Genomic DNA, 15,458 nt, shown 5'->3' on the forward strand with positions numbered 1-15,458 from the left:
GGCCCCAGTAGAAGTAGATCTGGTACATTCAAGGGACAGAAGGGAAGCCAGGGCGGCTAGAATAGAATCCCAGGAAGAGAAGTATGTGATGAAATCAGAAGGTTAGAAGACGCCGGACCAGGCAGGGCCTCGAAGGCTGTTGTAAAATGTTTTTTATTTTCCTTTGAATGAAATGAGGGGCCATTGGAAATCGTGAGGTGTAGAGTGATTTGGCTTCTGTGCTGGCTCATGGAAAGAAAGGAATGGGAGGACAATTAGGAAGTGCCCCCCATGCAAGAGGTGATGCAGTTTAGCTCAGAGTGGTAGCAGAGGAGATGATAAGAGGTCAGAGTCATGATTATTAGAGCTAACAGAATTTTCTGCTGAATTAGATATGTAATGTGAAAGAAAGAGGAGTTACACATGAATTGAGTTTTTTCCTTCCACTTGCTTACTTTTGCTATGGTCTGAATGTTTAGGTCTTTCTCAAATCCACATGTTGAAAGCTACCCCTCAATGTGGTAGCATTAGGAGATGGGGTTTAGGGGGGTGATTAGGTGATGAAGGGGATTAGGTCACTATGTGAGGATACAGGTAGAAGTCACCATCTAGAAAATGGCCCCTTACCAGACACAGAATCTAGATCTTGATCTTGGACTTCGAAGCCTTTAGAACTGAGAGCAACAAATTTCTGTTTTTATAAGCCACCCAGGCTAAGGCATTTGTTATAGGTACCCAAATAGACTGTTTTGTCTCTCTTTACTTTTTACTTTTAAATAATGTTAGACTGACATGAAGCTGTAAAAACAGTACAGATGGTTTCCATGTACACTTGGACTTGCTTCCCCCAATGATAACCCTTATATAATTATAGTACATTACAGACAAATAGGATAGTGATACAATGTAATTATCTGGACTCACAGACCTTTTTCAGGTTTTGCCAGTTTTGACATGTACTTCTTGTTCATGTGTGAATATCTATGTATTTCTTCTATGTTCAGTGATTGTAAATGTGATATTTTAAATTTCAGTTTCTAAGTGGTCATTACAGGTAGAAATGACTTAGAAATACTGATTTTTTTTGTGTGATGACCATGTATTCTACTACCTTGTCAAACTCACCTATGAGCTCCGGGTGTTTTCCCCTAGATTCTTTGGAATTTTCTGCATAAGCAATCACATTGTCCACAAATAGAAAGTTTTACTTTTTTTCCCCAATTCATATGCCTTTTCTATTCTTATTGTACTGGTTAGTATTTTCAGTGCTTTGTTTAATTGCTGTGGTTAAAATGACCATCTGCAGTGACATGTTTGGGTAGCCCTAGGATGGCGGCTGGCGTTGAGCCAAGAGGTGGTGCATAATTAGTGTTAACACGGCGTGATCTTCTTTTGCCTGATTAGTTAATGTCTCCTCTGCGCTAGTGGTCAACAGATGTTCCTCATTCTTTCTTGATTGGTACTGTGGCGCATGCTCCAACCGTGCTACTTAATCCTAAGCTGATTGGCTGTCTTAGGTATATGAGACACGCACCTATAGGAAGCACCTCGGATAAGCAGCACCTCTGATAGATGGCAGAACACAGGTTGCAGATCGCAGAATGAAGGTTGCAGTTCGCAGAACACAGAACTAAGCAGACACCTCCAGATCGCAGGTCGCAGGACGCACCACTCAGAAGCACCTCTGATAGCACACACCTCTAGCATGCACCTTTAGGACGCAGGATGCAGGACGCACCTCTAAGAAGAAGCAGCAGACCTCTAAGAAGCAGCAGCAGAACTCTAAGAAGTAGCACCTCTAAAATTAAGCAAAGTCTTTCTTCCTCTAAGCAAAGTCTCTCTTCCTCTTAAGCAAAGTCTCTCTTCCTCTGAGCAAAGTCTTTCTTCCTCGCAAAGCCTGTCTTCCTCTAAAACTAAAAGTAAGCAAAGCCTCTTTTCCTCTATAAACTTGTAGAAAAAACAAGCAAGGAAGTAGCCCAGATAAAGTAGTTCAGTTCCAGTCCACCTCTGATAAATGACTGCGGGATTGTTGCTGCAGGTGGCAACAACCATCTCCTGAATTTAAGGAAAAAACTTTCAGCCTTAACCATTAAGTGTGAAGTTAAGTACAGTTTTTAGATGTTTTTTTATCAGGTTGAAGAAATTCTTGTCTATTTCTCATTTGCTAAGTGCTTTTTATCAAGAATGGGTACTGAATTTTATTAAATGTTTTTTTCACATCAACGAGTATCATATTATTTTTCTTCTTTAGTCTTTTATATGATGGATTGCACTATTTTTTGTATATTAAGCCAGTTTTTAATTTATGAAATAAATCACTTGTGTATGTTAATATTTTAACATATTGAGTTAATATACTAATGTATTTGAGGATGTATGCATCTATGTTTTGAGGGGTTTTAGTCAGAACTTTTGTTTTTGGTACTGTCTCCATCTGGTTTTGCTCTTGGGTAATACTGATATCATAAAATGAGTTGAGAAATGTTTCCTTTTCTATTTTCTGGAAGAGATTGTGTAGAAGTAATACTATTTCTTCTTTAAAGGTTTGCTACAATTCTCCAGTGGAATCATCTGAGCTTGAAGATATCTTTCACAAAGATTTAAAATAAAAATTTATTTTCTTTAAATGTTATAGAAGTAGTCATATGATTTATTTCATTTATGAAATGTTTTGGTAATTTTTGGTTTTTGAGGAATTGGTCCAATTCATCTCAATTGTCCAATTCATATACATACAGTGTTATGGGGCGCAACTGAAGAACAGACCGATCACCACTGAGAAATCCAAATTTGAGAGTCTTTATTAATCCGACCGGCTGACTGTCTCACACAATGCCCCAAAATATAGCTATTGGGAGAACAGCCCTGACCACAGGGTTGTAGGGGTTCTTATACCAAAAATCACATTAATCATAAGTGTCTGTTGCTATGATCTGAAATTACACATCAACATCATGAGATCATCAATAGAGGGGGAAGTGGGTCAAAATGACCCTTACCTAGGTACAAACCAAAGAATGGTTACACATCCACACAATCACTGTTCACATGGTACATTGTTTAGGAGCAATAGGAATCAAAAGAGAGCAATTCTTTACTACATAGGAGTTGCCATTGTATATTATTAAACATGTCACACCAAGTAACTGATGATGGGCACAGAGGCAGGGTGTTCCCATGGGAGAAGCTTATTTCCTACATAACATGGAGTCTCAGAGCAAAATGGAGTCTGTTTAGACATTTCTCTTAGAGCCTGGCCTATAACATTCTCATGGAGTCAGATCTGTCAGCCCATCACATTTCCCACTGGTTTTATGTACATCATCAAATCATTGATGCATTAGTAGTGTATAGGTGACTATAGTGAGTGTGTAACACCATTAGCTTAACAGACTGGATTTTATCTCTAACATATTTAAGTCCAAATCTATTTGTCTACTTAGTTTTGAAATTCTGATTTCCAGTAATCAGTGCAATGGTTTCTATAGCTGTGGAGCCCATTATACCTATTCCCATTAGGAGGGGAACTAAGACAGGGGCCGCTTGTTTAAATATGAGCCCTATATGTTCCTTTTATCACTATCCATCATAAAGGTATACAGAATTTAGCCCATTTGGTAATCTCAAAAAGTTGAACGGTTAAGCACAGAGTTATTCCTGACATAGTCCAAGCAAGAGAAAAAACATGATTAACATTTCTTCAGTCTTATCTTTGGATGGTGGTTGGGGTCTCTGAGGGCTGTCCATTTTTCTGTTGTCTTGACTCACGTGTGATGAGCCCATGTTGTGAGTAAGGTCCCTTCCATTTCAGCCAGGTGATAGTCCTTTCTGGAACAATTTGATGTAGACATAGTCTTCTGACTGAAATGGGTGTTGGAAATCAGTGGTCTCTTGGGGCTGGTTTTCTCGTAAGTTGAACCTGTTAGAGAGACTTAATAATAGGTTAGAACAGGAGCAGGTTCTTGGTAAGGGTGGAGGAAGGGCTCTGGAAGGATTAACCTTTTAATCTCTCAGAGGTCATTTGCCTCCAACTTTCTGGACCCAAACTGGCCCTTATTTTTGTGATTTAACCTAATTTACCTATCTAAATTGACTGTCTTTTAAAATTCTTATTACTACCCCTCTAATTTTAGGGACTTTTTACTGCTGTAAGGAAAAAGGGCGATGACGGCTCTTGCTGCTTCCTGAGAGGGGGCGATGTGGGGGTGGGGCAAGCAGTAAAAAGTTCCTTTTTAGAAATTGGATCTTTCTAGGGGCAAAAGTCTTGTTTTATGAAAGAAACAAAAAACCATAAGCACAAAATAAATAGCATCTGGAACATGTCAATGAATATCATGAAGAAGATAGAAATTAATAATCTCTTACCAGGAGGTGGAAGAGCTGAGACATTGTTTACATAAAAAGGCCTAACAAAGTCTAACAAGGCTGGAGAGGATAAGGTCTCAATTGTAAATCTTAACACTGTCAGATTTATCAGGAATGTAAACACAACATTTACTTAAATTATTTACTGTCATCTGATTTTTGTAAAATATCTTTTTATTGGCATGATCTCTTTGTTCAGTAGAGATCCCTTCATTTTTGTTACTTAGGGTTAGAGAATCATATTAGCAAACATTGATTAAGTCTACCTGTTTCAGAGGTTAGAAAGATCTGTAGGCCTTAAACTGACTAAAAACTTATAACTCTGGCAGTTTCTTTTGATAATTATCAGGCATTTTCGTCTAAGAATCTTTTTGCTACCTCTAGTTTTACTTATTTTGGGAGACTAACACAAGTGTACATCTCAAGTTACATTAAAATAACTATTGTTTAGTTTTTAAAATGTCCAGGAATGACTGTGTTTTGGTTTTAACTGTTTTTGCTAGGTATTTAAGATCAAGCTGGTCAAATTGACCTTGTTCCTATCTGCTGTTAAGAGTCAACTGAGTTCCCATAAGGGTCACTCTTGGGGAACTTGAGAGCAGTTTCTTAGCTCCTTTAGTGCTATTCATCTGGTAGGGTCTTCTTGATGAGGTGCCTTCCTTTGGAAGCATTAAGGATGACTCCCTTTCCCAAGGACCCTCCTCTGCAGGCAGGTGCACTGATTGGCTTTTCATCCTCTAGTGGTCTATTCAATCTCCCTGATTGGAAGGTTGTGTGGCCCAGAGTTGCAAAGCTCCTTAGAGAAGTTCTCTTGTTTCTGGGTTTAGGCTGACTCTGAGGGCAAGAGCCAAATATTGGTTCTCTAGACCCCTTTATTTTCATCTCAATCTTTATGTTTTGATCTCAAACATCCAGCAAGTCAGTTTCACCAGTCATACAGTAAGAGTACTGGGTTTTAACTTTAATGTCTATGACTTTATAGTCATTTACCCACTTTTATTAAACTGGGGTCTATATTATCTGTCCTATTGATTTAGATTGTTCGTGAAGCAGTACCTCTGTAAACATTAATCAGTCAACAGTTACACAGTATACAAGGAAAATACAAAATGCAATTCAAAGAAAGCTGTTTAGCTTTCCTTTTGTGTAGTAAAGTGGCAAAATGTTTTCCTATTTTATGATATTAACTTTTAAACAGATCAGACTCTCATTATCTTTTAGAAATACATTTACATATTATCCAGTGCAGAAGGTAACATAAGGTTCAGGTCCAGTTACAGAACACTAAAAGATATAAATAAATCTCCAATAAAATTCTTATTCTGATAAGTTTTAAAATTACCATTATGACTTTAGGTAGAGAACACCAGCTTGATAGAATGTTCTTTTAAACCTTTTAAAGACTTGTACACCTGGAAGATATGAACACTTTAATATATAAAAAGTAGTAACAGAATCATAATGCATTGATGTTTTTATATAACCATGTTAACTTTTAAAGAAAATTTAGACTTTGTAATGTAGTACAATACTCTAAAATAACAGTTGCTGTTTAACCAGAATTGTACAAACCCCCCAATTTTTTAATACTAGTTGTTCTAGAGAATAAACCTTAACAGATACAATGTTAAGAGTAAATTAATGCTTTCAGAATTATTGGTCATTTTAGCATATAGACTGAAATTTGGTTTATATCAGTACATTAATATTTGACCTTAGGAAAAAACCTTGAATAGTTTTAACTCTTGTGTTACTTACATATACATGTAAACCTTTTAAAATTTACTCTTAATTAACATTTTTGATCACTTAGACACTTGTTGTTTACTTAGATGTATTACAGCCTTATTTTATCACATAAAGACTTTTTTATCTAGAAACATTTTTTACTAAAACATATTTTTATATCTAAAACCTTGTAGTTTTTTAATCTATTGATCCCCTTTAAAAATTTATATTCTGAAACAACCTTTGTAAATTTCTGAATTTAGATAAACTACTCCATTTTCATCTGATGAAATACTTTGTTACTTACAGAACTCTATTTAAATACAGCTGAAACTTTTGGACCCTTTATATAGAATAATACCTGTTAAGACTTTTAGTAACCATGTTTTCAGTGATAACACAAAGTAAATTTAAATCATTTTTTTATTTACCAGTTTATGAAAACACCAAAAATGTTTTAAGTATGTTACTCTGTGGAATTTAAAGAGTTAAGAGTACTTGATGTTATATTTAACAGCATTTTAACTCTCTAAACCAATCAGATATCTCTAACAAACACATCCATGATCAATTCCATACATGTTAAATCTAATTTAGTTATTTTTTTTAAAAGCCAAGTTATCAGAGAATTGTATTGAGCCATATCAGTCATTTCTTTCCTGTTGAAGAAAAACCTAGAAACTATGGATATTAGACATTTTATGTATTTTTTTACCACCTGGAAACAAAACTGTTAGTAACTTGAAAGCCATATTTTTGTTTACCCAATTTAAAAACCTTTTAAATCATGTGAATCAAAAATATTTGGATCTACTTTTTAAAAATTTTAATTTATGAGCTCATATGTCAATTTTGGTACCAAATATATGTGGACATGACAACACACCAGTGTACATATACATAAAATAAACAGATGGACAAAGACCTTATAGCTTATTTCTTAAAACCCATTAGACTGAGAGTTAACCCTTGTAAACTGGCCTCTTAATGAAACAGAGCATTAAGAAAATCTTTATATTTGGATAAAACAGGTCTGATTAAAAATTAACCTAGGTGCACCAGATCAAAATTATGAACTCAGAAACAATAGAATTTTAAAAGTCTTTTTGGCCTCCATCCCGAGTTGAAAAAGAATTAAGAGAATATAGACAAGGTTATGCCCTATCCCTTCCTGAAGGAGTTTCCCGAAGAGACAGCAAGGGAGCTGCTTCCATTGGTCTCCTGGGAGAGCCCCCTCAGGTTGGGGTCTTGTTCTAAACCAGTTTTCCTGGTCTCTTGGATAGCAGTCATCAAAATTTTAGCCTGGCATTTTGGTGGACCAAGTCCAATAGTTCAAGTTCCTATTGGCAGCGGTTTACATTTTAATGTAAGCTTCAGTGAACATGGGTAAAAACATTTTTAACCATTTTTTTTTTTTACCCAAATTGACTACAAAACATTTGATCAGGATGTTCAGGCTGCCCAAGAAAACTTGGCTGGTCCCCTGAGGGGGCCATCTGACTTCGAAAGTTGGTCATTCTCTCTCGCAGAATTTAGAGAAAAGACATTGCAGCGGGTTCCGTAGTCACTGGCTCTCTTCTGGAATTCCTGGAAATTAATTAACATGCACTGGAGGGCAGTACATGATTGACGTGAGGGAGACTGACCCATGCTTACACTTAAAGGCAACAAAAAAAACAGAAAAGGACAAGCAAACACAGAACAGATAAAACACCAAAGACACAGACAAGTGGCCACTCCAGATTCCAGACCAGAGGGACTGAGCAAACGAACGTCTTGCCAGCCCTGGACTCGGGAAGTAATGCTGCATCCAGTCTTCCTCAGAGTCCCCAGATGCGGATCCGCCAGAAACAAACTCACTGGTCCCCCAGGGGTGCAGAAACAGGTGACTCTCTCGGAGAATCTAGTTCAGTCCTGGGGCGGGGCTCCTCAGACGTGCAGCCTGGGGCTGAGGAACGTCTCTCAGAGGCCTTCCCCTAGGAGCAGTGCTGTGGCCTCTCCCCTCCGCAGGAGTTTCCAGGTCAGTGGTGAGCGGTGGTTACCCACCAGGCAGCGAGGATCTCGCTGGGGCCTCCAAATGTTATGGGGCGCAACTTAAGAACAGACCGATCACCACTGAGAAGTCCAAGTTTGAGAGTCTTTATTAAGCTGGCCGGCTGACTGTCTCACACAATGCCCCAAAAACGGCTATTGGGAGAACAGCCCAGACCACAGGTTGTAGGGGTTCTTATACCAAAAATCACATTAATCATAAGTGTCTGTTGTTATGATTTGAAATTACACATTAACATCATGAGATCATCGACAGAGGGGGAAGTGGGTCAGAATGACCCTTACCTAGGTACAAACTAAAGAATGGTCGCTAACATCCACACAATCACTGTTCACATGGTACATTGTTTAGGAGCAATAGGAATCAAAAGAGAGCAATTCTTCACCACATAGGAGTTGCCATTGTATATTATTAAACATGTCACACCAAGTAACTGATGATGGGCACAGAGGCGGGGTGTTCCCATGGGAGAAGCTTATTTCCTACATAACATGGAGTCTCAGAGCAAAATGGAGTCTGTTTAGTCATTTCCCTTAGTCTGGCCTATAGCATTCTCATGGAGTCAGATCTGTCAGTCCATAAGTCATTCAATGTCTTTGGGGGTCTGTAGTGATACTCCCTTATTAGTTTCTGAACTGTAAATTTGTCTTTTTAATTCTGTTAATCTAGCTATCAATTTTATTGAGCCTTCAAAAGTCTTAAAAGAACTCTTTTGATTTGAATAACTTTTTTGTTATTGCTTTCAATTCCCTTGATTTCTGCTCTTGTGCTTATTTTCTTGCTTCTGTTTACATTTATTTTGTTCTTCTTTTCCTAATTTCTTGAAGTAGTAACCTAATTATTGATTTGAGAACTTTTTCTTTTTTAAATGTAAATTTAGTATGATTTTCCCTCTAAGAACTGCCCTAGTTCACATATTCATATAGCGTAAAATTTCCTTTTTCTTTTGTTTTCATTTCTTTGGTGGATTTTGTGTGTATGTGTATGTGTGTGTGTTGTTGGGTATTAAACCCACAGTGTTTTATCTGGTTAGATAAGCACTTACCATTTAGCTACATTCCCAGTCTCATATAGTATATTTTCATTTTTGTTTAATTCAGTGTGTTTTTAAATTTCGTTGAGGTGTCTTCTTTGACTTGTAGAGTATTTGGTAGTGTATTTTTCAGTTTCCAAATATGTGGAGGTTTTCCTTTTACCTGTTATGAATTCTCTAGTTTTTTTCCCATTATGGTCAGAAAACACACTCTACATGATTTCAGTTTGTTTTATGACCTAGGATATTTTCTGTTTTGGTGCATGCCAAGGTGCCCATTAACCTAGGGTCTATTTTCAGTAAATTTTAGGTAGATCTCACTGACCCAGAGACCTCACCATCTAGGTGAACTTTGGTCTACGGTGCTACTCAGGTATTTTGTCTTCTTTGTTGATTTTCTATTAGTTACTGAAAGAGGGTGTTGAAATCCCCAAATACTGATGTGGACCTGTCCACATTATGTCCTCTTTATGGGTCTGTTGGTTTTGCTTGGCATGCTTTGAAGCTCTGCTGTTTTTAGTATACATGATTCAGAACTATTTAGTCTTCTTAAGGGATTGACCGTTTTATCATTTAATCTTACTCTGTCCATGGAAATTTTCTTTGCTCTGCAATCCACTTCATCTGATATTAGTACAGTCAGTTCAGTTTTCTTTTGATTAGTGTATGCCTGGGTGTATCTTTTCCATCATTTCAATCTATTTCTATCATTATCTTTGAATGAGTTTCATACAGTGAACAGGGTCATAATTGGGTCATAATTCTGATCCTCAATATGGTTTTAATGGCATATTTAGAACATTTACATACTAGATAATTATTAATATAGTAGGAGCTAAGTTGACCATTTTATTATATTTTGAAATGTTTGGTCCTTTTGGTTTTTTTTCTGCTTTCCTTTTCCTACCTTCCTATGGGAGGTTATTTGAAACATTTTTAACATTCCATTTTGATTTATTTGAGGATTTTGTTAGTATACCCCTATTAAAGTTTTGGGGGCAGTTTTAAATTTTCAGTGTTTGCTCTGGGAGCTACAATATGCAGATATAAGTAATTACAGTTCACTAGTATGAATATTTAATGACTACAGATTCAGGATGTGTATCACAATGTTATTTGACATCATACTTCTCTTCTAAAACCTACTGCTGTGTTGCTGGTTGGTTTCATGAATAGGTCACTTGAGAGTCTTCCCAAACTCCAAATACATACTTTAAAAGTAGCAAACGGTGGAATGAAGAGACCTTATCATTTAGGTCCCTTTATGCACACATCCTTGGGGTACTCAGTTTTTCATCACTGTGACCAGAACATTTGAAAGAGGAGAGGCTTACTTTGGCTCATAGTTCCAGAGTCTTAGTCCATGGTCAGCTGGCTCCATTGCTCTGGGCCTGAGGTGAGGCAGAACATCATGGTGGAAGGTCATGGAGGAGGAAGGTTGCTTAGCTCATGGAATCTTGGAGGTAGAGTGTGGGAAAAGAGAGTGATAGAGAGAAAAGGACCAGGTAGACAGATGCAGTTCCGGGGTATGTTCCCAGTGACGGGCTTCCTCCACCCACTCCCACCTACCTATAGTTTCCACCTCTTCTAGTAGTCCATTCAATTTATTATTCCACCACGTGAATTCATTCATTGATGAGGTTGCAATCTTCATGATCCATTCACTTCCCCACAGTTCCACCTCTAGATATGGATGCACTGCAGACCCAGTCTTCAACACATGAGCATTAGGGTCATTCAGGTCTACACCATAACAGGAGTCATAGATGGTTCTTGCTTAATTTTTTAGACAAAAGATGCTGGGGTCCAGCCGAGCAGGGGTCGTAGTGGTCTCGGGTGATGGAGGAGGCGTCGGCGCACAGAACAAAGCAACACAAACTCAAGGAATGGATGATAAGTTCTAAATTTTGTTTTGCCCAGCCAGCTTTTTATACATTAAAAGGAAGGCAGTTACACATGTTTTTTCAGAACAGGAAAAGGTCACAAGGAAAAAAACAAAAATATTTTGTATGATCATTACCAGACAATGAAGTATTCTAATTATTCTAGTAATTGTTCACTTGTGATAACCTATAACTAAACAATAAGGCATATTAATATTTAATCATAAAGTTTAAAGCAAGCTCAGTAGGGTTGAATAAACGTCAGTCATGTGACTACTGCTACAGTTAGTAAATGTTAGACATTTTAAGCTAACAAATATATGATATCATCTTACACTGTGTGAACTTAACATTGAGGAACCCTTTATTTCTTCTGTTCCTGTTCATCCTTCCTGATGGGGTTGGAATTATTTGCCTATGTGTTTCAGGTCATCTGAGAGTAGTCAACAGGGGATCGGCAGCTAGAATCTGTTTTGGTGTTTTCTCATAGCAATCTTGGTTACATAGAGTTTCATAGCAAATGACTAAATCTGAAATCACTGTTCCATAAGAAGTCTGGTTTTTTATGTTCTAATCCTGGTTCTGTTAAGACCCCTATCTTCAGGGAAAACATAAAATATCAATAGTAAACTTACACATATTAAGCAAGCAAGGAAGGAAAGCCGCAACCAAATTCCCAAGGAGATGAGACTTTGCAAACATCTTTATTACTCAGCGGAATCCTTGTCAAGCACTGAGGGGAACTGCAGGTGGCATAACAAAAGAAATGACAGCAAGTATGCTCTTAGAAATGACTTGGAGAAACAACATGTATCCCATTTGTTTACAATAAAAAAAAAAAAAGAAAAAAAGAAATGACTTGGCAGAGCCGTGATGATGTGGTAGAGAAGTGTATGTTCATGATTTCCTGAGTAGATGAACCCTAGGCCTCTGTCTCCAAAATTCCTGTTGAAGGTTAATCCCCAGAGCATTAGTCTTAAGAGATGAAGTCTTTAGGAGGTAACCAGAGGTGAGGTGGAGCCTCCTGAATGGGATCGGAGCCCTTACGAAAGGGCTCGAGGAGTCCTGTGGTGGCAGAGGCCCGTGGTCCTCAAGACTTGAGAGGCTGTGACAAGCAGATTCCAAGTTCAAGGGCAGCGTGGGCAACTTAGCAAGACCCTGTCTCCAAATACAACATAGACATTGCCGGGGAGTGGCTCAATGACAGAGACCTTCCCGGGCTTGAGGGAAGTCCTGGGTTTGATCCTCAGTACTTCAAAAAGGGGGTGGGATGTGAGGAAGCCTGTTTGGTCCTTTTTACCCTTCTGCCAGGTGAGGACAGAGAAAACAGGTTCCCAACAAACATTACATCTGCTGGCACCTTGATCTTGACTCTCCTGGTCTCCAGAACTATAATACGTCCATGTTCCATCCAAGGTATTTGGTTACAGCAGCCCAGGGGACTAAGAGAAACAGCATGGAGTAAATAAACAGGCCCTGGCTAAGCGCAGCAGTCTGTGAAGTCCCTTCCCTTCTTGGTGATGTCTAAGCAAGGCCCTCTGCTTGTGAGGGTGGGCCAGAAGGTGTTCAAGATTTGAGGAGAAAAGCGAAGGATGAAGGAGAGCTGGATGGTGAAGACTATGGAAATGAACTAAGGCTCCCCAGAGATTTGTTGTCACAAATATAAACTGGTCTGTCAGAATGGCTATGTGTACTGAGGGTAACCTGGTGGTAGAAAGCAACGATCACCGATCCTTTTAATCTTCCCTTTCCCCCACCCATACCACCCCTCATTGTCCTATTGTTCTTAAAGACTTGGCTCTCGGGGGGTCGGGGGGTGGGGGTGGATACAGAAAATAAGACATCGGTTCCAAACGTGTGCTCTATGGTGATGAGTGTTTTCGGCTTGTGAGGGGAACACAGCGGCACCTGCTGGACACAGCGTGAACTGCTAGCTCGATGTTGCTGTTTCTTGGTTCCACATTCCTTGCTGTTAGGTAATTCTTTTCTCACGCTGAGTTTTCAATCACTGATAAAATAAAAGCAAATACTGCACAAGAATAAGTGTGGCATATCCAATCTGATTCCAAAGTCTGAGGAGCTTTGTGGCATTCAACAGATACACATACCCCACTAAGTAATTGCAGTTAAGAAGGAAACTGTCTAAAATTTAATTTTATTTGTTATTTTTTTCAAATAACATCTAAAATGTTAAGATACAAATTCTAATTAAATTGTCTGGATCTAGGTTATTTAATTATCATTTATTTTGGCTTAGAATTACAACAGAAAAATTCAGACTCTAGTCATTATTAACTGAGAACATCCGGGAACCTGTGACATTAAGATGTATTCCTGTTGCTTTCCCTTTTTCTTCAAAGTAATGAGTCAAAGCCCTTGAGGGGTGTAGTTGTGTGCAGTAGAAAATTTTAGACCTAAATCTAAAACTTGCAGTGTATAAATGATGACATTCTCTCCACCTCACCCCAGCAACTTCCCTCATTACCTTCAAATTTGAGTATCTCTTCTGTTTTAATGGAATATGGTACATCACCACCATCTACTCTGGGTATTTAAACCCAAGAAGAAACATCTACTTCTGCTCCCTGCAGTCTTTTCTTCAAAAATTTTTTTAGTTGTAGGTGGACACCTTTATTTATTTTTACGTGGTGCTGAGGCTCAAACCCAGTGCCTCACACACAGTAGGTGTAATGTACAAAGCTGCTCACCCCGCCCTTTCCATTGCAGCCATTTTCCCGCCTCCCAACTACTGTCAGTCTGTGAACATCCTAGCTAGCTATTGGTTCATCAGTCAGATTGCGAGTATCCTTCTCAGTTATTGGTCCCCTGTTAGCCTGGCAGACTTCAACTGCTTCATGGTAGCTACCCCACCACCTTTTCTCTTGCTTTTCTCTCCTACGCACTTGCTTACTTTCTCCTCCTCGCTTTTAACACTTTCTTGTACATGCCCTCTTTCCCTTTCTTTTCCTCTCATTTTCTCTCTTACCCTGCAGGGAGACACTGTTTGCTTAATAAACCCTCTTATGTGATTTCCTGTGTCCGGTGTGGTTTTTGTGGGATCTCTTACAATAGGCAAGCTCTCTACCACTGAGCCATAACCCCAGCCCCAGCCCTGGAGTCTTGAATTCTAAAAGATTAGATTTGGATATTCATCTTTTTGTCAACATCTACTCCAAATGTATAATTCTCAATAGATGGCTTAGTCTAAATAATTGTAACCTCAGACCTGCTTTGTTTTCTCCAGCAAAGATATCAGCAACACATGTGTGTTGGAATGAGATGGCAGCAGGCTATGTTGGTGTCCATGTGTGTCTGCGTGTGTGATGAGTCTTTCAGGAGAATGTTTGCTTCTCTAATCCAGCTCTTAAGATTTCCAAGTCGAGATTGTGGTTGTTAATGTTTAGTTCCAATTCTTAGCATAAGGCCTGGCACATGGTAGATATTTGAATAACTGTTGCTGAAATATGGAAATTAATAAACTTATGTTATCTGATTTTCAAAAGCATTTATGCTATAAAAGCTAAAGGAGTCTGAGCTTTAGGGCCTCACAGATTTGTAAAATATTTTCACTGCCCTTAATTAAAAGCATTACCTTTTTCTACTCTGACATATCCTCTACATCTGGTTTCATCTCTGGTGAGGTTGGAGAAGCTGCAGACATGTTGGGGACTGAACTGAGAGCAAGTAGATTTAGGATGTATTTAATTTATTAGTGGGCTATATATTAATGTGATTGACAGTCACATATTTGGGTGTAGAAACTGCTTCCAGGAATCCTGTTCACTGTGAAGAACATATCCCAGGCAGTAACACAGACGTGCAAGGCTGGGCTATGTTACAGGGTGAAGGCTTCCTACAGGACCCAGGACTGGAGGAATGTGGGTAACTAAGAAGACCCAGTGTGGGAAAGTGGGCTCTGGAAGAGGCTTCCATTCATCACATGTGTGAAATTCTAAGCTACAAATTTCTCTCTTCAACATCTAGTTAAACTGCATGTTTTCTTCTAGCAGGAAAATACTACAGAGCATATATTGACTATACTTTTTTTTTTTTTTTTAATGAGGACTTCATGGTATAGATTGACCAGAATTTTGTTGGGTACAAACCTATGCCAATACCACAAGCAGTAAGGACTTCTATGGGTGAAGTCACATAGTTTATGCATTCCAACTTACTGGTTTGCTTTACCACATCTGCCATATCCTGTTGATACAAAGTTGCCAGAGTTAGCAAGATTTATAATAATAAATCATTGATGGCAACTTGCTATCAACCCTAAAAGACTATATTACTCTTGATCTTTATATAACTGACATTACAAAATTGTCTTATGAAAAGGTGATCAAATAGTCAAAAAATGTGGAAAAGTGTCTATCTAGCAGCTAAGTAGAAAGATATTTTTCTGGCCTTACAATGT

At 38.3% G+C, this 15,458-nt stretch overlaps 1 protein-coding gene across 1 annotated transcript in view; it reads right to left on the reverse strand.

Moving 5' to 3' along the window:
- Positions 1-15,458, reverse strand: part of METTL21C (methyltransferase 21C, AARS1 lysine) — a 133,261-nt gene that overhangs the window by 72,957 nt on the left and 44,846 nt on the right. The window lies entirely within an intron of this gene.

Source organism: Sciurus vulgaris (genome assembly GCF_902686455.1).
Source record: "Sciurus vulgaris genome assembly, chromosome: 4".
Classification (NCBI taxonomy): Eukaryota; Metazoa; Chordata; class Mammalia; order Rodentia; family Sciuridae; genus Sciurus; species Sciurus vulgaris.